The sequence below is a fragment of the Aotus nancymaae genome, unplaced genomic scaffold (assembly GCF_030222135.1).
Source record: "Aotus nancymaae isolate 86718 unplaced genomic scaffold, 86718_ANA_hifiasm-v0.15.2.pri h1tg000020l, whole genome shotgun sequence".
NCBI classification, from domain to species: Eukaryota; Metazoa; Chordata; class Mammalia; order Primates; family Aotidae; genus Aotus; species Aotus nancymaae.
Genome location: NW_026988432.1, coordinates 33,232,343 through 33,256,157, shown reverse-complemented (window position 1 = coordinate 33,256,157; position 23,815 = coordinate 33,232,343). Strand labels below are relative to the sequence as shown.

The following is a 23,815-nucleotide window of genomic DNA, read 5'->3' as shown; positions in this document are numbered from 1 at the left end:
CAAGCTTTGATTCTAAAATAAACATGACAACATGTTAAAGTTCTGCAGTGGGTGGCTGAGGGAGCTTTTTATCTGATTATAAATGACACTGATGAGTTCCAAGGGCCTCTCTCCTTGAGTGGGTCTGTGTGAGTGTCTTCACTTTCCAATCTAATTCAGAATTACAGTAATTTTATTTGGGATTCCTCCCAGGACTGTAAGCCATTTCTAGGAGAATTGATGAACCCATTTCTAGGAGAAACTGTACTTAGAAAATCCTCCTTAATCCAATTTGTGTTTTCCCACTCAGCAGGCTGGAAGGGGCGCACCTCCATTTGCTAGTACCCTTCACTCCTTAAATACAGGAGAACTAATTGCCACCGCTCTGTGGTATACAGGTTTCTACTCCTCTCAAAGCTACAGCAAAGCTAGGTCAGCATGAGAAATTTGACCCTGTAACTGAACAGCTCTTTTAATTAGGGATGGAGTAAGAAGGAGGGGAAAAAAAGAGAAAGAGAGGTTATACAGACTGCCTATGGAGTGTAAGCAAGCCCTGTGGAGACATTTACATATCTAAATTTAGCCAACTTCAGGCTTCTAACAAGCACTGTTTCTTCCTTTAACTCAGCACTTTAAAGGGATTTGCAGAGAAGTTCCCTGAAGTGAAATTGAACACGAGAATAAACATTATATGTGCTTATATTTTCTCTCTAGAATATTCCTAGACATATTTTTATCTTATACTTAAACTTATTACGTGTAATGAATTTTTATTACTTCTATGAAATGATACAGAATTTATAGTTTAATGCTGATATTGACCTCACTGAATTACAGAAACAGTAGTAAGATAAGTGTCACTGGTATACGGGGTGCAAATGTGGTAACTATAATTCAGAAGATTATGCCTTCATTTGTTTAATTAAGTTAATATATCAGTTCAAAATGGCCTGGATTGAAAAGTACAAGTGTAGTTTTTGAGTTATGTTTACATCTGACTGGTATCAGTAGTGTGTATAAATAAATTTCTTTTTATTGTTGCTCATCACTTCAGTTTGAGAGGGTGGGTTGTTTGAGTGGGTGGGCTGCTCATTTCAACTTCATGAATAGTCTGATCCCTAGAAAGAAAAGACCGACCCAAAAAGGGCTTGCAAGTGGAAATTTCTTCTTTTAATTATTACTTTATCACTATGATTCATTTGCTCAAAGGAAATGGTGACTATAATGACTTAGTACAGAACATTCATTCTATCATCATCCTAGTACCATTTAAAATTCAGAAATGATTAAGTCTATAAATTAATTTCCAGGCTCCTTAGTGACTTAGGTTCTTTATATGATTTGAATTCATCTAATCAGATGCACTTACTTAGTTTTGGAATGCAGAAGTATGGTGAAGTTCACAGAAATGCTTGTTATGATTTTTCTGATGTCAAACATGTCCCTGGAGGTATTGGGTTTAACTATAATAGCATTAATATAACTTTTAGTGGCCTATCACTAGCTTTACACATATCAAAAGACAGAAAGTAGGGCATATATTGTCTGCAAGTGCAGATACAGCAGGTATGATATGATTCCAGAAGCAACAGTTGTAGGTGGCAGCTTCCTGATCCCAAAATATGATGTTATCTTGAAGCTAGTAATCCAAGTCTGCCACTCAGTCTATTTGATTATGGAAGATGTAGCAGCTCCACTGGCAAGTCGATGCTATTTTTTTCTGTAACTTATTTTGGATGCCCAATCTACAGTTTTCACTTCTCCATTATTGGAGTAATTTATAAATACCTCATTCTCTGTATTAATTCATTTCCACATAAAATAGTTATAGCAATTTTATGTTAATTACTTTTTTTTTTTTTTCCTTTTTTTTGAGACGGAGTTTCGCTCCTGTTACCCAGGCTGGAATGCAGTGGTGCAATCTCAGCTTACTATAACCTCTGCCTCCCAGGGTGCAAGCAATTCTCCTGCCTCAGCCTCCCAAGTAGCTAGAATTACAGGCATGCACCACCAGGCCTGGCTAATTTTTGTATTTTTAGTACAGATGGGGTTTCACCATGTTGTCCAGGCTGGTCTCAAACTCCTGACCTCAGGTGATTCACCCACCTTGAACTTCCAAAGTGCTGAAATTACAGGGGTGAGCCACCGCACCTGACCAACTTATGTATTATTAACTCAAAATGTAGCTTCAGGTAAACTGGCAAATAAATAGACAAAACTTCAGAGTGGACTTCTGGGATTATTTATAAGAATTGAAAGCAGTGAAAATTAAATTATTATTTTTTTAAAAAAGAATGCTAGTGGTATGCAGTGGTAAAACAGTTACTTAAATTATCCCTTGTAATGTGGCTTAAAGTACCTGTTGAAGAAGAGCTTTGGCAGGTAAGAGTGGCAATGGAGGTGATGGTAATGGGATATATCACTGTATGGTGTTCACAGAGAATGGGTAAAGTGGCTAAGTCTAATTGCACTGAAGAGATTAACATGCAAAAAGACAAGCTGGGGGTTTTAAATTCTCAATATCATCAATATATGCTTTATTGAAGATAAGACTATATTTTGTAGCCTCAGCATTGACATATCTGAAAAGTAGACTTAGACTAATCCTGGGTTATGTTGCATTCATGTCTAACTTGTGTTCACCAGCCCAACTAATGAGAGTCACAATCTTGGTTCAGATTGAGACCTATAGAATTTGAATTACAAAATTTGGAACGATTATGTACAATGACAAGTACCCAAACACCAAAACTGATATACTTCGCTAGAAGCAACCCTTCTCTTATCTGAGGAGCACAGTGAATCCTTGCTTGAAGGTGCCGAAACAATCTCATGTTCTATCTTGAGCCACTTTACCATAGTCCTTATATACCCTATCATCCTTAGTTACCTCTATACACATAATCACACTCAGATAATCCTACATGCAGTAGGATTCAGAGGCTAATTAAAAGTTAAATATGGAAAATAAAGACATATAATAAAACTATTATAAGATTTTTAATTTATACTAATATATTCACAAAAATTAAGAAATCTGTGTAGGAGATGGCTAGATAAAAGTGGAGAGAAACTTAATTTTATATTACATTACATTCATTCACTTGAGTAAATTACTCTTTTGAATTTTGTAAGTGGGATTCAAAAGATAGAAATGGCTCAAATTATTTGGACCAATGGTTCACTAAAACCAAGGTAAAAAAAAAAAAATGCCTTCACTGAATAAAGTGGAAAAGCCAGAAATCCCTTGATATAATGAAAAGAAAAAGTCCCAATATTTAGTAATATGAAGAGACTGGATGTATTTACTGCAGGTGATCAGCTTCCCACCCCATGTCTCCATCCTTTGAGAGCACCTGGAAGAATTCTGTCCACAAAGTCATGAGAAGTGAACTGCTGATGGGAGTCCTAGTATCCTTGAAAAATACTTTATTCATTTTCTGTAGGATGATTGTAGGGAAGATGGTAGAATATCTGGAACACAGAAGGCAACAGCACTTAGCCACTAGAAATAAGAGAGAGATGGAGGTTTGGACATAGAGAAAACATTGATGGTCTCTTATTGAACATGAGGTCCCTAGAAATAAAATCCTACTTAATTGGATTTGAGTCACAGGTCTTCAACTAATTTCCCTCCATCAATATCTATATATGAAACAGTAAAGATTACTTTCTCTTGAAAAAATAAAGGATGCTATAGAGGCTTGAGAAATATCCTTGATATAATTTCACAAGGATGTGCTAAAATTTTTCCCTGTCATCCTCTCTAAAGTGATTGGTATTTACATGATAGCTGTTATAGGTATAATAGGATGGCTGTGTACTGGGGAAAGAAAAATATCTATAATTTTTTTAGAATAATTTAATCATGGGTCCGAGTTACTGATAAACTCTGGGGACTGAAATAAAATCCTAATGATCCACTGCTCAGAGTGAAAACTTATGGGGTTAGGTGGTTAATTGCATTTTGACTCAAGTTCACTTCAAAGTAAAATTGTCATATGTTTTTTTCCCCATTATTACATGTATAGTTAGAGTAGATATATTCAACAAATTGAGAATTATTTTATTGATTATTTGACCCATTAAGTGAAAGCTTTGGAAAGTGAAGACCCAGGACCTACCCATTCTTTGAGAATAATAAAACAAATGCAATATTTCACTCATGGGACCCTCTCGGAGATTAGTTCCATCATCAGTTGCTTAAAATATGTGGGGTGGTTATACCTATCACATACCTTTTCAAATATCCAAATATGAACTACACAAAAAATATAACTTGATGAATGACCATGGTTATTATAAATTTAATTAATGAGTGACATCAATTGCAGTCTCCTCACTAGTGCAAACAAGCATAATCACTGACATTTGATGTGTAGCTATCAACATTTTGAGTGTATTTTCCTCTGTGCTAATAGGCAAAGTTTAACAGTTTTCTTTCACTGCAAGAGTACAACTTCATTCTCTCACATCAGTTATATCAACTCTGTACTGTAATTAGTCTGCAGGAAGTTTGATGCTCTCATAACTCTCAGGACACATTGGTTTACTACATTGATTTTTCTCATACCAATAAGACCTGGTAAGAAGAAAGTAGCAAGAAATCTCATGTCTTGGAAACTTGCATTTGATACCTACTTTTAGAAATCATTCATCTCTGGCCTGTTGGGATTCCCTGTTGGGATTCCCTTCAGAGACAAAGAAAAATTAGAACACCCTGAAACCACTACTACTAAGATAGAACCTATTGTTTTGGTAGGGCTCCTATAATTTTAGGTGCCATGTATCATATATTTGATTGTTTTGCCCCTAGCAATTTATTGCAAACATCCCAAATTGGCATTTTGAGTAAGATACAGGAAAAATAAGTTTCTTTCTTTACTTGGTCCAGAATGCAGTTCAAACAGCTCAGCTATTTGGCACTTACAGCTGCAGCAGATCTGAAAAAATTCTGATAAGAAAATCATAGTGTAGGCTTCTAGATATTTCGAGCATAACTACATTGTTATCAGCAAATAACCACTATTCTTTAAATAAGTAATTCCTAAACTTTTCTAAAGTTCTTAGGAGCCCTTTACACACTTAAAAATAATTGAACACTCCAAAGAGATGCTGTTTATGTGGATCATCTTTTTGATATTTATTATATAAGAATTTAAAAATGTAAGAAATTAGTAGTTTATCTAAAATAATGATAATAAAACAATTATATAACAAGTGACATATTTTTATGAAGAATCACCACATTTTCAAAAAATAAGTGAAAAATTGTTTAATATTTTTTGAACTCTCTTTGATAAATTGCTTGGTAGAAAAATGATGGATTTTTATACTTACCTCTCCATTAAATTGTTGGAAAAAATTGTTTCAATGGAAATGTACAAAGACAATCTAGTTTCAACATAGCTATATTGTTAGAAAAAGGAAGATAAATTTCATAGCCTTTTCAGGTTATTCTGGTTATTCTTTGATACTACACCAAAACTCAACAAGTAGTTGAGTTTTAAGAGTTGCTTATAATATGTATCTTAAACCATATCAGTGAACATTTTGCTCTCTGTTTCATTAGAACCCATTCATCTAATTTGCATGTTAAATGCATCTTTTATCCATGCCTGGTTTTGAAAAATTATACAAAGTTTATTTGGAAACGATTGGCTTACTGACTCAAAAAATATTGCAAATTTTGGTACATTTCATTTTTATAACACCTCAATTATATTCCTTAATATCAACACCAGCTTCATTAGAATACTCTTTCAATGTTGGGGAGCTGGCAAGCAGATAAAAGTTTTCAAATTTCTAATTTACACTTGAAAGCTTGAATTTTATCATTGGTTATAAATACTGTCCATTGTTTTCCTTAAAGCAATATGTTTATTTTTATTCATTTTTGAGAAAATATCTGCCAAACACTTTAGTTTGAAAAACTATGAATTGGTGTCACTCATCTATTCAAATAAAAACGGTGTTTCATGAAAAACCAACCACTTTAGGTCCTTACTCCAACAATAGCACAAGTTTTTTTGAGACAATTAGATTTTAATATTTAGAAATGCTTTATACATACCTTCCACTTTGTCATACAGAGTATTAAAAAATCATGTATCAAAGCATTAAGACAACGAAATTAACAACTTGTATTGCTTTTTCAAAGGCACTTCGAAGTTACATTGGCTTTTTACAAAGTAAATTTATGGTAATGAAATATATGATGACTACTTGATGCAATTTAGATGTTTGTCCCCTCCAAATCAAATGTGGAAGTGCAATGCCCAATGCTGGAGGTGTGGCCCGAAGGAGGTGTTTGGGTCACAGTGGCAGATCCCTCAAGACTGGCTTAATGCCCTCCTCATGGTAATGAGTGAATTCTTGCTCTATAAGTTCACAGAAGAACTAATTAAGAGAATATGGCATCTCTCTTGCTCCCTCTCTTGCCATGTGACATGCTCGCTTCCCCTTCATCATCCACCATGACCAAAAGCTTCCTGAGGCCTCACCAGAAGTCAACCAGATGCCGGTGTCATGTTTCTTGAAAAGGCTGAGAAGTCTAAAGCCAAAGTGCCAGATACCCTAGTGTCTGGTGAGGGAGAGTTTCCTGGTTTTCAGATGGCCATTATATTCCCACATGGAAGTGAGCAGAAAAAGAAAGGAAGACAGTTCTCATGTCTTCTTCTAAGACTACTAATCCCATTTCTGAGGGCTCCACAATCATGTGCTAATTACCTCCCAAAAGCCCTACCTCCTAATACCATGACATCGAGAGTTAGGCTTTTCAACTTCTGATTGCTGAGTTCATAGTGAATATCTTAATGCTACTACAGAATAGTTGTGACCTGCAGATTCCCCAAAATGGCAACTATGTTAGGGTAATTAATCCTATTACCAAAAAATTGATTTACTGGTGGTATCAACGTAGGTAAAAAAGAGTATGTATGAAACTTATAAAATACTATGAAATTCCTCCTATTACTGTGAAGTCTATTAGTAAAATTTAATGGAGTAATATAAAACTCTATATATACATAGGACCACATCTGAGTCTGACTATGATGATGTAACTACCTCTTCCAGCTCTGCCAGCATATTGTGTAAAAATAACTTATAAATTATACCTGAATTTCTTCTTCAATTAACTGGTCACGGGGGATCTCTCTGTGAGGACCTGGGCATGGCTTGAAAGAGTTGGCAGCACAGCAACCAAATATCCTGGCTTGCTTGCTTAATGGTTCAAATAACCATAAGCCATAAATTTGGGTTCACTTAATAGTACTACATCACTAGGTGGAAGTGGTATACATAAAACTGAACTTAAGCACATACACAAGTAAATTGCATGAGTAGGTCAATCATTCTTGCAGTGCATCTGTTCTTGCTGTACTGCCAACTCTCTGTCAAGCCATACCCATAATCAGTTGATTAATGAAAAAGAAGACATTCAAGTCTAGTTTATAAATTGTTCAACACAAAAAGCTGACAGAACTGGAAGAGAAAGTTATATCATGATAGTCACACTCAGATGTGGCCCTGAAAGGATAATGATAAAGGAAATCCATCAAATAGGCAAAATTTTCTCTGTGCATGGAAGGTGTTATGGCCCACATGATGGATTTATACCAATTCGAAGCTTTGGCTAACAGACTGGTGGGACATGGTCAGATGTTCAAAGAGTTAGAAGGAATAAGATTAGTGACTGGTGTTAAAGAGACATGGGTGAGAGATTTGAAACTTTGGGAAGAGGTGAAGAATTTGAAAATATTTCTATACCATGAAAATATTCACTGATTTCTCAATAGTCAGCTAGACAAGATCACTCTTTCAGTTTTTTGTTCTCAGTCATCCCTGTGCTGGTTCACTGGGCTCTTGGGAAAAAAAAGCCCAAAGTAATAAGGAGATACATTATTTATGGGTTCAAAAACATAGATGATCGATCTCCAACAAGATCAATCTAGACACCACTACTAACCCATATCCATGGGGACCAGCTTAGCATCTGCTGCCAGGACAATTATATTAGAAACCATTCATTATAGATTGGATGGTGATTTGTCCTTGGTTGGATTGCACTTATATTAAATAAAGATTTGCATTGAATTTCCATCTGCTAGACATACTATTTATGGGGCTGGGCATGGTGGCTCATGCCTGTAATCCCAGCACTTTGGGAGGTCAAGGTGGGTGGATCACCTGAGGTCAGGAGTTCAAGAACAGCCTGGCTCACATGGTGAAACCCTATCTCTCCTAAAAATACAAAACTTAGCCAAGGGTGGTGGCATGCATCTGTAATACCAGCTACTTGGGAGGCTGAGGCAGGAGGATCACTTGAACCCAGGAGGTGAAGGTTGCAGTGAGCCGAGATCACAACACTGCACTCTAGCCTGGGTGACAGTGAGACTCTGTCTCAAAAAAAAAAGTAAAAAAGAAAAGAGAAGAAATACTATTTATAGACTACTTTACCTCCTCATTTACTACCATAACATCCTAGACTACATTGCTTCTTAACAAGAAATGCGTTTAGCAGCAAAAGAGCTACACCAGTCAGCATACACTGATGCAATTCACTGGCTTTCATCAATTAGAAATAGTTGAACTGATATACGGTGGAATGCCCTTCTGAAAAGTCAGTTACAAAGCGAATTAGGAGATGCTTTTCAATATATGATGCTTTTTTCCAACAACCACTGTTATTGTACCAAAGCACAATGATAGAGAAACATAAAGTGGAAATGTGATTTGCATCTTTCAGTATTATATATAATAAACCATTGATAAAATACTTTTTTACTGCTATTTTGACTTTACGATCCTCTGGTTTAGAGATTTTTATACCCAAAAAGGAACATCTCTATAAAAGAAAACATACTACTTCCTTGTAACTGGAAGTTTCGATTGCCACTTAGCTATGTGTGCTTTCAAACAGGGACAACTTTGTTAGAGTAATTAATCCTATTACAGAGAAATTAATGTAGGTAAGGAAGAGGGTATATGAAACCCTTAAAATCCTCTACTGTCATGTTATTATGGGATCCTTGGGGTGTCACTTCACCAGCTGGAAACCTCTGTGGCCAGTGGTGGCTTTGCGTGATTCTTGCTTGGGCCCACTGCTCCCACTCAGCCTGGCAGGCTGGGCTCAGCTCATGCTACCAGCCTGGATCCCATGCCTTCCAAGGAAGAATGGAGCAGCAAGGGATGTGTAAGCAAGTGAGCATGGGGTCCAGCCACCTTGCACAGCCAGGCATGCTGGCTGTGGCGGGGCAGGCAGCTTCAAGTGCAAGCATGGGCTCTGGCTCCCTGCATGGCTATGGCTGGACCAGATGTACCACACCATAAGCAGCTCCCATGGCTGGCACCAGGGGATGCAGTAGTACCTGGAAGCTTGCCAAAAACTGCAGAAACTGCAGACATGCCAGAAACTGCAGAGCCCCAGAGGAGAGTGTCACAGCCCTGGCTCGGGACACTGCTAGATCTGGGCTCTCTGAAAGGCAGCAGCTCTTCTCTCCTTCTCTCTTCTCTCTTTCTTGTCACTCACTACCTGGCAAGCAAAGAGCATGTTTCAGCACTGTTTGTGTTACAGCTCTTTTAGCCCTGCCATTTGGTGGGTCTCAAGTTATTGTCCTGCATTGAGGAAGAATGAGGTAGACAGACAAGTGGAGGGTGATTATTGAGTGACAGAAAAGCTCAGAGAAGACCCACAGTGGGTAGTTCCTCTACACAGGCAGAGTGTCCCAACGAATGTTCAGTACTCAGCAGAGAGGAGACCCTAGGGTGGGTAGTTCCTCTTTACAGCTGGTTGTCCTATTGAGTATTCAACTCTCAGCAGACAGGAGACCCTAGGGTGGGTAACTCCTCTTCACAACTGGTAGACCTGTTGTCTCCTCAAGTCTGGCTGAGTCCAGAGTTTTTATAGGCTTCAGAGGGAAGAAAGTGCATGCTTATTGGTCCATTGGTGACCATGGGTGGACTCCGTAAGAGCACCGTTGAGTTCTACTCCATTCCATGGGGATGGCAGCCCAGCCTCCAGGATTCAGTCCTCTCCCAGCTTGTCAGTGGAACTTCACTGGAGACCTGCCCGTTTCTGCCCCAGAGCCTGTCTGCCTCCTGCCACGTTCATGGTGCCTAGGCTGTTCCTGCCGAGGGACACTTGCAGGCTAGCACTGAACTGCTCCCAGCCCTCCCTTGGCCTCCCTCTGGCTCCCTCCATGCTCGTTGGTGACTAACGTGTGGAGGGGGCCTAGGCAGTATGGGACTGGAGTGTCAGCACTGCCCCAAGTGTGCTCACACCCCATCCAGGTTGCAATAGTGCCTGGACGTGGCCTCAACTTTGCTCAGAGATCAGAGCAGGTGCTGAGAGCAGGGAGAGGCCAGGCAGTGGGAGCAGGTACTTCTGAGCCTGTGGAGATAGTAGGGGGCCTTTCTGAGCCCCTGAGAGTGCAGAGATGCCTGGGTTCACACTGAGGCTGGGTGGCCACAGATTCACCCAGGAGGATGGAGCTCCTGCCTGCTCCAGGCTCCCACTGGCTCCATGGAGCAAGCAGCCCTAGCAGCACCTCCCCCACTGAAGCTGGCATCATGGCAACAGCCACTCCTGACAGGCTGCCACTGCCATCATTGTCTATTAGTAAAATTCAGTGGAGTAATATAGAAAACCATATATACATAGGGCCACATCTGAGTCTGACTATGATGATGTAACTGCCTCTTCCAGCTCTGCCAGCATATTGTGTATAAACAGTTTATAAATGACTTGAATTTCTCCTTCTTCAATTAACTGGTCATAGGGAGCTCTCCATGAGCCTGTGGGCATGAACGGAAAGAAAGTTGGCAGCACAGCATCCAAATATCCTGGTTTGCTCAGGATTGTCTCATTTTATATATACTATAGTAGCATAATATTAATAGAACTCTCTCCTCAAAAGTGCCTCAGGTTAAAAGAAAAGTGTATAATTATCTTAACCAGATTGCAAACCACTGCATATTCAGATTCTTTAGGATTTATGATTTGTATGACCATTCTGGTAAAAGACTACTGACAACCTAGAGTTGTAGTGAAAGGCAAAAGGAATTTTAAACAGGTAGTAAAAAAATAAATCAAATATAACAACTCAGCTTTACGTATAGCTGTAGAAATAAGAACTTTGGAACCTTCCCATTTTATTTTCTTGCTCTCCATTACCTATCTGGATATATATCTCAAGATCTGTATCTCCATTTATACCTACATAGAGAACACAAGAGAATATATAGCTATATATATAGCTATCTAACTAGATCTATATTTACATAGTAACTAATTCTATATTGGTTGTCCTGTCATCTCAAGTCTGACTGAGTCGTTCGGGGGTTTTATGGGCTTCAGAGTGGAGAAAGTATGTGCTGATTGGTTGATGGTTGGCTTCCCATAAGGCTGTGGCTATACCAGGCATACCACAAGCAGCTTCCATAGCTGGCACCGAGGAACACAGTGCCAACCTTGGAAGTTAGAATATTTCTATATATTCTAACATATATAGAAATATGCTATATATAGAGAGATCTAGTTTGATAGCAATTGATAAATAGGTTGATAGATCTGGGTAATATCTGGGTAATATCTATTAATATAATACAGGCTGGGTACAGCAGCTGATGCTGTAATTCCAGCACTTTGGGAGGCCAAAGAGGGTGGATCACCTGAGGTCAGGAGTTCGAGACCAGCCTAACAAACATGGTGAAACCCCGACTCTACTAAAAATACAAAATTAGCCTGGTGTGATGGTGCAGACCTGTAATCCCAGCTACTTGGAAGGCTGAGGCAGGAGGATCTCTCGAACATGGGAGGCAGAGGTTGCAGTGAGCCAAGATTATACCATTGCACTCCAGCCTGGGCAATAAGAGTAAAATTCTATCTCAAAAAAATTATATATATATATATATATATATATATATATATATATATATGTCTAAATTTATTTCTATGTATAAATTATATCTATTTCTATGTTTAAACTTATTTCTATGTATATCTTTGTTTCTATGTATAAATTAAATTTATGATATAAAATTATATATAACAAATTATATATATAAATTAAATTTATTTCTATGTATAAATTAAATGTATAATATAAAATTACATATATATGACATATTTCTATGTATGTATGTAGAATTTATTTTTTCTGCCATTTTATAGGGCCTGGTGATTGTGATGATAAAGTAGACTATTGCATATAAAGATGGGCTTGAATTGGAGAAGAAATAACAGATACAGTTGCTGATGGCAATTGGGCCATTTCATTTGTAATAGAAGGTAAGTGCATTTATATTTTTTTGAGGAAGATTTGGATTCTGCTAGGAAGCAGATTTTTGCTGCTACTGTTCATGACTGGATAATTAAGCATGGGAAGAAGTGGGGAAAATTCTTAAACATGTAGGTCTCTTGGGTACACCCTTACACTGGATTCTGTAGGTTTAGTGTTAGGGTCCAAGATTTTTGTCCTGTATATTTAACCATCACTGCAAGAAACTGGTTTCCACTTCACAAATTAAGGAAAACTCTGCTGGAAGAATAAAATGAGGCTCGGCAAGATTGCAGTCAAGTTTAGGATTGCTGATTCAGGGGAGAGCCAAACTTGAAGAGGGATTTTAGGATTTCCCAAGCTGTGCTGAGCATATAAAAGAAACGTGTCCTGGTGTCTGCTCACCACCTCTCTTTCCTCTGGTGGTGTCTGACTCCCTGGGCTGACTGAGACATCATTTGCACAGAGTCTTTGATGACCCATCACAGAAGACTGCTGGATGCTTGGGGCTAAACAGATCTGAGAATATACATTTTATTCCCAGCCCAAGTTATCCTTTCTCTTTGATCCATAGCATGGGGGCAGCCCTATCAAGATTTTAAAATTTTGCTACAAGGGTGGACCAAATCAAACCAGCTATGCTTCACCACCAGGGCTTTTCTTAATTCAAGATTGGAGCATAATTGACGCTCTAGGAAATAGCAGATACTTTTAATTTGCTTTTGCTCTTCTCTGCTGCCTGCTGGAATAGAGACTTTGGTGAAAAAAGATTCAGGAATCATAAGGGAAGAAAATGTAATCTCTATAGATGTGGAAGTGTGGAGCTGTCATTTTGACTCCTCAGCAACTGAACAAACATTTAAAGAGAGAGAATATTTATTGTTTAGCTCCTATTATAACCTCCTGGCATGATTTTCCTTGTTGAAATGCATTGTGTCTGGGAAGGGAGGGACGTAATGGAGAAGCTTCTGTTTGATGTGGATTGCTTTAGCTAATCCCGTGCATGTCTTTGGGCTTAGGATTGCACCAAATGGTTCATGATTTTAACAAGGTGAAAGCTCATTATTCAGAACTGTGAGCACACTTTGAACAACAGGTAGTAAATTTTTCATCCAGTGGGTACTTAGCCTCCCTTAACCATATAACACAGTACTCAGTGAGGGGAAAAAGATAAGCATTATTTTTGCTGTTAAGTTTTTCCTAATAAGGTAGAAAATGTAGAAGAGTTATAGAGTCATAATGTCCCAGATTATCACGATGAGAAGAAATATTAGAGAACATTTGAACTGACTTTCATTTCACTGGTGGAAAAATGAGGCCTGTTGAAAAATGTGTAACTTGTTCCAGATAAAACATCTAGTTAGATTAAAATAGAAAGAGGAATAATATGATAACGACTGATAACCAATTTGGTATTTCAATCTTCTTTAGATTTCTTTCAGAAAGGGAACATATGTTAGCTTAAGTAAGGATTCTATGTCTTGATGAAAATAGTGATTGCACAGGAACTTGACTGGCATAGAAGCTGCTGGAAGACATCAGATATATACATATGAAAATAGAAACATATGGTATTTTCTTCTTCAACAGTTACCCATAAACCAGAACTTAATTAAAACAAAGATGACTATTACTAATGGCACACATCTTTTTACCCATCTTTGGCACTGAGAGTATCAATAAATAGAATACATACCTGGTAAAGTGAAGAAGTCCTAAATTCAACCAAAGTATGGGAGAATGCTCTCAGAAATAAAGAAATGTAAGAATGGCATATTTTGTTTCTAGAAATCTTTGAGAACCAAGCAGATTTTTATTCTGATGACCCCCACCCCCACTGCTCAAAATAAGGCCAAATGGAAAGTTTTTGAACAGGAGTTAGTATGTTAAAGCAGTGTTTTTAGACAAGTGTATGCAGTTGCAAGGACGTGTGTAGAGACTAGAATTAGGCTGTGGTAGGAAGGGCTCTCCCTCTATAAAACCACAGCATATGGAAGCCTGTAAAGGAAACTAAGCTATTGGACCACTGTAAGCTGCAAAGTCAGGAGGCCAAGGGAGCATTGCAGTGTATGAGCAACATGGAGCACAAACAGGTCCAAGGACATTCTTTCAGTGAATGAAGAACTCTATTCCTTATTGAAATCTGGAGAAAAGGATGAGCAAGTGACTAAAGCCAGAAAGTATTCCCACAGGAGCAGCCAGTCTATATCTTAACAACATAAGCACTGAATTAGCCTGAAGACAGAGAGTCAACTTCCAATTACTAAGGAAAGTGCAAAGAGACAGAGACATTGCAGTGCATTGAATATAAATGCCTAATAAATAGAGATGCCCTTGCTTTTTTTAAGGATGCAGTTAAGGACCTTCAGTTCCAGTAACCACATGCTCTGGAATTAAAATGTTGGGGGTTTGTGCGTGTGTGTGTGTTTTTTAACAGATGGTAGATATTTCGGTATAAATTTCATTCTAGTACATTTTAAAAAGACATTCAGTTCACCATTCACCCTGTAGGCATGCATTGAGCATATAATATGCTTCTATAAATTTAGTTCTATGTATATTCAGGAGTCAGGGTGGGGATTAAAAATAATATCAAGAATGTCCCTGAAAATCCAGAATTTATATTTTAATTGAGATGGCAACTCGTATTCATATTTTAAATAAATCAGAACTTAAATACTCAAATGAAGTTATTCTTCTAGCACTTTCTTGGAAGGCCACCTGCCTTTTTCATTATTGCACTATTGTTGGAACACCTTTAGTAATTGTCCTGGCCAGGAATGGTGGCTCATGCCAGTAATCCCAGAACTTCAGGAGGCCAAGGCGGGTGGATCACGAGGTTAGGAGTTCGAGACCAGCCTAACCAATATAATGAAACCCTGTCTCTATTGAAAATACAAAAATTAGCCAGGCGTGGTGGTGTGCACCTATAATCCCAGCTACTCAGAAAGAGAGGCAGGAGAATCCCTTGAACCCAGGAGGCGGACATTGCAGTGAGCCGAGATTGCGCCACTGCATTCCAGCCTAGGCAACCGAGAGAGACTTTGTCTCAAAAAACAACAACAACAACAACAAAAAACATTGTCCTAAGAGCCTATGACACATGATTTTAATGGATAACCTAATGAAGCAAAAAGCATGCATCTTTGCTCTTTGATGATGTATTTGACTTGTTTTTAGAATCAATTGAAAATCCCTTCAAAACAGTTCTTTCAAATAGAGAGTGAGGCTCCTGAGTAATCCCACTATGATTTGAAAAGAAAAAAAGAAGGTGCTAACAGAAACCATTTTCCTTGCATGGAATATGCTCTCGCTCTGAAGGAAAATTATTAAAAAAATAGAAACTGTGCTATCAAATGTCTTGGTGTTTCCAAATACTTAACTGTTTGGCATTATACAGCTCCTTCATCCAACTGACTGGACAGTGAATGCTTCGCTTTACATCCGCGTTTTTTACTGTCATATAAACACTACCATTAGCTTTGTTATCATCGCTTCTGCAATCTGTGTAAATAAATGCTCTCTTGGACAGTTCATTAATGGTTTATGCTTTCCCAAGGATTACTTATCTTCTGCATCCTCCTATAATTTTGTTAGATAAGTGTGACTGTATGACTTGACCCACTCCCCATAGGAGGTACAGCCAGGCCTTGAAGTCACTGAAGGCAGCAAAGTTGGTACCTGGGCTGTGTGGAAGGAAGCCTCCTGCCTGCTGACTTCAATATTTTTCCCTGTGGGCTGAATTTAAGGGAGGTTCATCTCTGAGTGTATCCTTTCCCACACTAGTGCTTCAAGTTTTGGTCTCCATCTGTTAAGGCTTCTTTCCATTCTTTATAAAAACTCATTTTTCCCTTTGTGTGAGAGAAAACAAGAAAAAAAGAACATTTTCACCTGTATCTCCTATTTGGATTTTTCTCTTATTTCTTATTTGAATTTCTTATTTAATTTTTTCCTGATATTGCCATGTAACTACAAAATATTGTTTTGCTTGACATAGGTCTCTTGTGAACTGACCCTCAAATTTGTTATTCTACTTATAGAGATAATTCTTAGAGGATGGAAGATAAAAATAATTATGATTATGGACTGGAATTCGTTCTATAGAGTACAATTATGCCATGCTTTTCTAAGGCACATACAGATTTTTACACTGAAGTCATGCAATAGTCAAACAGACTACATCAGCTGCCTCCCAATCCAGTGAAAGACAGAAGTCAAGAGGATCCAGGTTATTTGCTCTGAGGTCCCTTAGCAAACAAAATGCATAAAAGGAAACATAAATTAAGAATCTCCCTGCCAGGCTGCATCGTCACCCTTTTTCCTTTCTTTTTTTTCCCTTCTAAGCACGAGTTCTTACTTCTATCATAGTTTTGTTATAGGCACAGTTTTAAAATTTAATTTTGCTAAGCCTGGTACATCCATCTAGTAAATATTCAATTAAGCTGTCCAGGGTATTTTTAGTTTACCATTATAGTTTTCCTTTAATGTTTAATTCTTTTGCCTAAATTTGCACATACACTTTCACAAATGGGTATTCTGCACATCATCTAAGCTTTTTAAAATGCAGTGCTACAAAGCTTATTGAGAGGCTGAGGGGATTTATCCTAATCCAAGTCACTAGTTGAATATACATATAAATTTAATGCTAGAGTATCGAGAACTTTCCTCCTAGCTATCCACTGATAAAAGGCAGTGCTGACTCCCTTCACTTAAAAGTACATCTCATATGACCATAGGACGTCCTCAATGACTTCATAATACATCTGACGGATGGAGCACACGGGTATAAAATCATTTCTAACAAAAGCAAAATAGCTAAAAATTTATGAGCAGGGACTATTAGAAACTGTTTTCATAACGAGCATATTACTTCTTTTTTTTTAATCCTTTAAGTTCTGGGGTACATGTGCAGATGGTGCAAGATTGTTACATAGGTACACACATGCCATGTTGGTTTGCTGCATTCATCCCCCGTCATCTACATTAGATATTTTTCCTAATGTTAACCCTCCTTAATCTCCCCACCCCCTGCTATCCCTACCCTAGCTCTCCCACCCCACAACAGGCCCTGGTGTGTGATGCTCCCCTCCCTGTGTCCATGTGTTCTCATTGTTCAACACCCACTTATGAGTGAGAACATGCGGTGTTTGGTTTTCTGTTCTTGTGTCAGTTTGCTGAGAATGATGGTTTCCAGCTTCAGTCATGTCCCTGCAAAGGACATGAACTCATCATTTTTTATGGCCGCATAGAGGTAAAGCAGCTTCTGCAGGGTCATACAGTTGTTAGGTGGTGACTTAGTCCATCTTCCAGACAGACATCTGAAATACAATACCTCATGCCCCCTCCTCTTTAAAAATGAATGCTTACAGTGTATCTTCTCAGGTTGTTGCTTGTCTCTGATAACTTTCCCATGAAATTTGTTTTAATTCATAGGTCTTTCTGGCACCAAAGTGTGTGGCTCAGAGAGAATTTAAACATAAGTTATGAATTGACTAATGTAATGTCTTGCTTATCCAATTTAGAGGCATTTATTAAGTACTTACTATGTTTTTGGCACATATAGGTGAACATTCTAGAAAGAGAAATTGATTAAAAAAAGTTATATGTATTATGGGTTACAACAAACCACTAAAAAGCATCAGCAGAGGACAGTGTTAACTGGACCAAGCAGCAGGGATGGAGTTGTATCATGGGAAGCTTTATGTCCCCAGTCAGTGGCTGATTTCATTTCCTGTAGCATGTTTCCCAAACAATTCCTACCCTCTCCAAGCTGGCAACACTGTCTCTGCTCTTATTTTCTCCCTTTACTGCGAAGATCGAGGCCCCTCTCTAACGAGCCTTTTAGTGTTCTCTCTGTCTAGCAATCTCTATCACCTGTGGTCCTTCTTCTGTTTTATTTAAAAAAGCAAAACAAAAATTAAAAAAACTCTCTTCTGCTAATCAAAGTTAACTCTTTCAGCTCTGTTCTGTATAGCAATCTTTCCCATTTCCTCCAGGTCCTCCGAGATCTGGCTTTATAATGGTTTATTCCCATTACTCAGACTAGAAAAGTGCCCAAGTAGCCTATATGCTTAAAACAAAAGACATAGAACCACCAATAAGTTACATTTTCTGTCTTCTCCCTCCCTCCCTCCCTCCCTCCCTCCCTTCCTTGCTTGCTTGCTTTTTGTCCTTCTTCCTTGATTTCATTTATTTTTTAAGAGATGGGATCTTTCTCTCTTGCCCAGGCTGGAGTTCAGTGGTGTGATCACAGCTCACTACAGTTTCAAACACCTGGGATCAAGCAATCCTCTAGCTTCAGCCTCTCAAGTAGCTAGATTGCAGGCACACACCACCACACCTGGACCATTGTTTTTGGTTTTGTTTTCTTGTAGAGTCAGGGGTCTTGTAGTCTTGGGCTCCTTACCTCAAGCAATTCTTTTGTCTTTGCCTCCCAGAGTACTGAGCTAAGTTACTTTTCTATATATTTTTTCTATCTCCAATAAACATTTCCAAACTAGCCTGGACTGTTTGCTGCCACTTCCCTGTCTTCTTGCAAGTCGCTGAACTTTTAATTCTAATAAAACTACACTGACTTTCTCTATCATTTGCTCAAATCCAGTGTATTGCTCAGTCTCCATTCTACTTTATATTTCATCAACATTTGACTTCGACTCAATTATTTTCCTCTTATTCCTAAATTCCATAAAATTTCTCTCAAGCAGCGTTTTCCTAAATGCATTTCTAATATGTCGTTCCAGCTCTTTAAATAGCCTTCTAAATATTATTTCTATACACAAATCAAATATTGCCTCTTCTTGAAATGGCCTTCCTTTTGTCTGTCTACTGAAATTTTATTCATCAATCGTGATCTAAAGTGAGTATCATTCATTACATGAATCTTTTGTTTTCTCTTAGCCAAAATGCAATGCTTTCCTTTGTGCTTTTGTAACAGTAATATTTTCACACTGACGATTGTTGCTATATCTTAAGTTTATGAAATTTTTCAAAAGTAGAGAGAAAAAAATGGCATAACAGACATATGCTCCAATACATATTAACATTTGTTATACTTGTTTTAGATATATATTTTTGGGAAAAAATATATGTATATGACAAAATCCTCCTGCATTTCAAAACTGCTGTGCTAAAATAATTCCACCTAGAATTAATATTCTATTCATTCTATGTTTTTTTATTTTGAATGCCTATATGTGTGTGGGTATGTTTAGATGTATATAAAACACAGTTCAAACATAGAACTGTGCATGTGTGTGTGTGCGTGTGTGTGTGTGTGTTCTTAAAGTACATATTGGTTTCTGTGTTTTTTTAAATAAAATAGTGCTTGCTGTACACAGTGCTTTGCACCTGGATTTTTCACTAAACATTATGTTTAGTAATATATGTAAGTTGATATGTTTATATGGTACAATAGGTCATTAATTTTAAATCTTCATACAAAATCAAATCTTTCATGCTATCTCCTTGGACATTAGAATTTTTTTAAATTTGTGTTTTGTTCTGTTTTGTTACTACAAATATTGCTAGGATAAACATTTTGTGCATATGTGCAGACATTTCTACACAGTCTATTTATGGTGTCCATGAAGTCTCTATATCCTCATTAGTGACCTCTGTGTTCTAGTCTATTCTTAGCACAAATGCATATTTTCAAAACTGATCTGGTAGACAACTCCTTGGGAGTCATTAACAAGGGAGGGTAACTGATAGATTTTTTTCAGGTCATTATTATGAGCAGGGATCTCATGCATAGAAATTTTTAGCTGCTCTGTAAGTGGAAGGGCATTTTTCTATCATTACTAAATATTGCCAAAGCGATCTTCAAATAGGTTGGTTCTATGTATACCCCAACAATAAATACATGAAAGTTCTCATTACTCCAGATTCTTGACAAGAATTGGTATTATCAGACTTTTAATTCTTCTACCAAATGAACAATACAATTATTAATTTTGTTTTAATACGAATTGTGTTTAGTACAAGTACAAGGTTATTATTATCTTGTGTAATCATTAATAATAATATCTCCATCTTGAGAATTGCCTATCCATAACCTTTAGCTACTTAGGTTGTGTTATGATTTACTATTAACTTTCAGAATTTCTGTGTAGAGTCTGTACTAACATGTCATCTTTCACATACATGGCAAATGTGTACTTCCCATCTGTAGTATCCCTTGAAACAGTTTTCATTTTAATGCAATCAAATATATCAAAATATTTGTATATACTAATTAGGAACATGAATTCCTATGTTTGTATTTAAACTGGCTTTATAAATGCAATCATTCTGAGGATATTTTCTGATACGATGTGATCCTTTGTATTTTGTAATACTTTGAAGGTTTCTTTCATAATTAGGTTTTTAATAACTCAAGATAATACTGTGTTAAGGTGTAAATGTATTAATTTGAACTGGAGAAAGGTGAATAGAAACAGAGGAGCAAAGTATTTTATTTAATATATATATCTGTAAATATTTTTCTTAAAATCTTGAGCATATAATACTGCTGTCCTTTTAAAAAAATGGGAGTAAGTTTCAAACATTTACTTCTAAAGTCATCAATTTCAAACACATTAACAGTGTGGATTCTTGCTGCCCTGAAGAGAAGAAAAAAATACTTAAATACCTTTCTGTTGTAGCAGTTATAAAACTGCTATAGAAAATGTGGGGTGGTCTCTGACCATAGCACCCTGAACATACCTGATCTCATCTGACCTCAGAAGTTAAACAGGGTTGGGTCTGGTTAGGACTTGGATGGGAGACTGCCTGAAAATATCAGGTGCTGCAGGCTTAAATAAACAACAACAAAAAAGAAGTTTTTGCAGAGAAAATACCTATAATTTGATCATTTAAAAAATCACTGCAAGCCATTAAATAGTCTTTCTTTAAGTAGCACTGATGGTAATTGAAATCAAATTATCTAAGTAATTTTGTATTCATTATTCTCTAAATTACAAATTTTTCTGAAATTCCTATGCATTTAATGTATGATGAGCCAGGTGCGGGGGTTTAAGGCTGTAATCCCAGCTACTCATCAGGAGGTTGAAACAGGCAGATTGTTTGAACCTAGGAATTTGAGCCTGCACTAAGCGATGAACGTGTGGCTGCATTCTAGACTGGGTGACAGAGTGAAACTCCATCTTTAAGAAAAAAAATTAAAAATTAAAGTGAAAATAAATGTGTGATAAATGTGAATGTAGCGTGGAGGATAGGTCTAGGTCAGCTCTGTTCTATGTTACAGATTTTTGGACATCTGCCTTCTCCATTACATTTAATGTCCTGGAAAAGAGATACATAGTTTGGATATCTTTGGAATAGCTACAGCTCTGAATGAAGTTGTCACACAAAATAGGTACTCAGTAGTTGTTTAGTTAATTAGAACTGAAATCCCGTGTGCTTATAAAAATCAGGACTTAAAAAAAACTGTGGCAGATAATGAACAGCCTTGGGCTAGGGATAAGAAGATTCAACCCTATAAGAAGTAATGAGTTGTATTGTTTTATACATTCCTCTTTGCTGATTTTCCTAGAATCCAAATGTTCCTTGGCTCATGAACTCCCCACAATCTAACTACTTTTTACATTTCTGGGATTTAGATTATCTACTTTGAATGAAAAACAACACCTACCGCTGCTAAGTTTACGGAACTGTAGAATCCCATATAAGAATACTTGCTTGTTTCTACCATTCTTATTTTCTATTTCTGAAATGGACCTACTATACAGTAGTTTCCAATTCAATTCCAGTATGTCCTAAACTCTCTCACCTCCCTAGTTAGTCTTGTCAGGCATACCTTTACCAATTACCATACATTGCCGTGTGAAAAACGACAGTCCCGTTTCATTTATGAGGATGATAGAGTCTTTCCAGAATTAAGAAGCAGAAAGAAAAAAATAAATAAAAGGCCAAGAAGAAAGAGTAGCTGTTGGTTATTTTTATTAAGTAGGTTATATATCTTCTCAGGGCCTCATTTTATTTATTTGCAAAATGAGAGGATTGGACAACTCAGTCTTTAAGACTATTTCTAGAAGTAATGTTCTATTACAGCTACTCACTTTAAAGATTACCCTGATAATTTTCCATGTCCTGTATGTTTACATTACATTTATATTGACCTTTTCCTCAAAACAGTGTCTATTTCTCAATTTGTTCCCATTGTAATTTGCTCATGTGGCATGCTGTTTCTAACTAATTTATTGGAAATATTAGTTATAGAAGGTCAAATAGGTTTCTTGCTTTTAAAGGTCATGTCCTCATGCTAAATGCCCTCATTTTGGAAATACAGGCATTATCTTGTTTTATTGCACTTTGCAGCCAGTGCAATTTTTTTTAGAAATTGAAGGTTTGTGCAACGCTGCATCAAGCAAATCTATTGGTGCCATTTTTTCCAACAGCGTGTGCTCACTTTATGTCTCTGTGTCAGCATATTTTAGCCATAAAATATTTTAATTGTTTTGTATCTTTTTAGACATAATGTTATTTCACACTCAATAGACTATAATATAGCGTAAACATAATGTTATATGTACAAGGAAGCAAAAAATTTGTGACATCCTTTATTGCAGTATTCACTTTATTACAGATTTTTGGAACCAAATCTGCAATATCTTTTTTTTTTTTTTTTTTTTTTGAGACGGAGTTTCGCTGTTGTTACCCAGGCTGGAGTGCAATGGCGCGATCTCGGCTCACTGCAACCTCTGCCTCCTGGGTTCTGGCAATTCTCCTGCCTCAGCCTCCTGAGTAGCTGGGATTACAGGCATGCACCACCATGCCCAGCTAATTTTTTGTATTTTTAGTAGAGACAGGGTTTCACCATGTTGACTGGGATGGTCTCGATCTCTTGACCTCGTGATCCACCCGCCTCGGCCTCCCAAAGTTCTGGGATTACAGGCTGCAATATCTTTAAAGTATGCCTGTACCACCTTTCTATACAAGTTCATTCATTCATGGAGATCTGAACAATTTTTACAACACAGAGACAAATAGACTCAGATGGGCTGTTTACAACTATAAAATCATCAGGAATCAGTTACCTGCAGTCTCTTGAAATCTTCATATGGTCTCTAGTGATTGTTTTCCCAAACTCGATATTTTTAAATAATGATAACTGGAGTTGGATTGCATATCAATTTATAAACTCAAGTTAAGTACAAATACAATTTACTTTAATAAAAAACTTTTTGAATAGGTCATTATCCTCTCTAAGTCATGGAACTTTAGGGAAAAAAAATTACAAGATGTTATACTGAAGACCCTTCATAAAGCATCTCATGATTCTTCAGATTTTTTTCATATTATGGTGGAAATACTGAGTTTAAAATATCTTTCCTATGCATTGGGACATGCATATAAATATATGTTGACTTTAAGTGACATAGAAATGGGCCTCTTTCAAGTATTGCAAAAAATGTTCTGTAACATTTAACATAAAGTGTTTGTTTTGACAAAACAATACCTATATGGATGAACAGCTCTACCATGTTCAAAAATAGAAAGCCTTGGTTTCTTAAAAAATTGACTTTTATGAAATTAACCTATAAATTTGACACATA

General features: G+C 37.1%; 1 pseudogene; it reads left to right on the top strand.

The window, feature by feature from the left end:
- The first annotated feature begins 20,935 nt into the window (after nucleotides 1–20,935).
- Nucleotides 20,936–21,054, top strand: LOC135276191 (5S ribosomal RNA; annotated as a pseudogene).
- The last annotated feature ends 2,761 nt before the right edge of the window (nucleotides 21,055–23,815 follow it).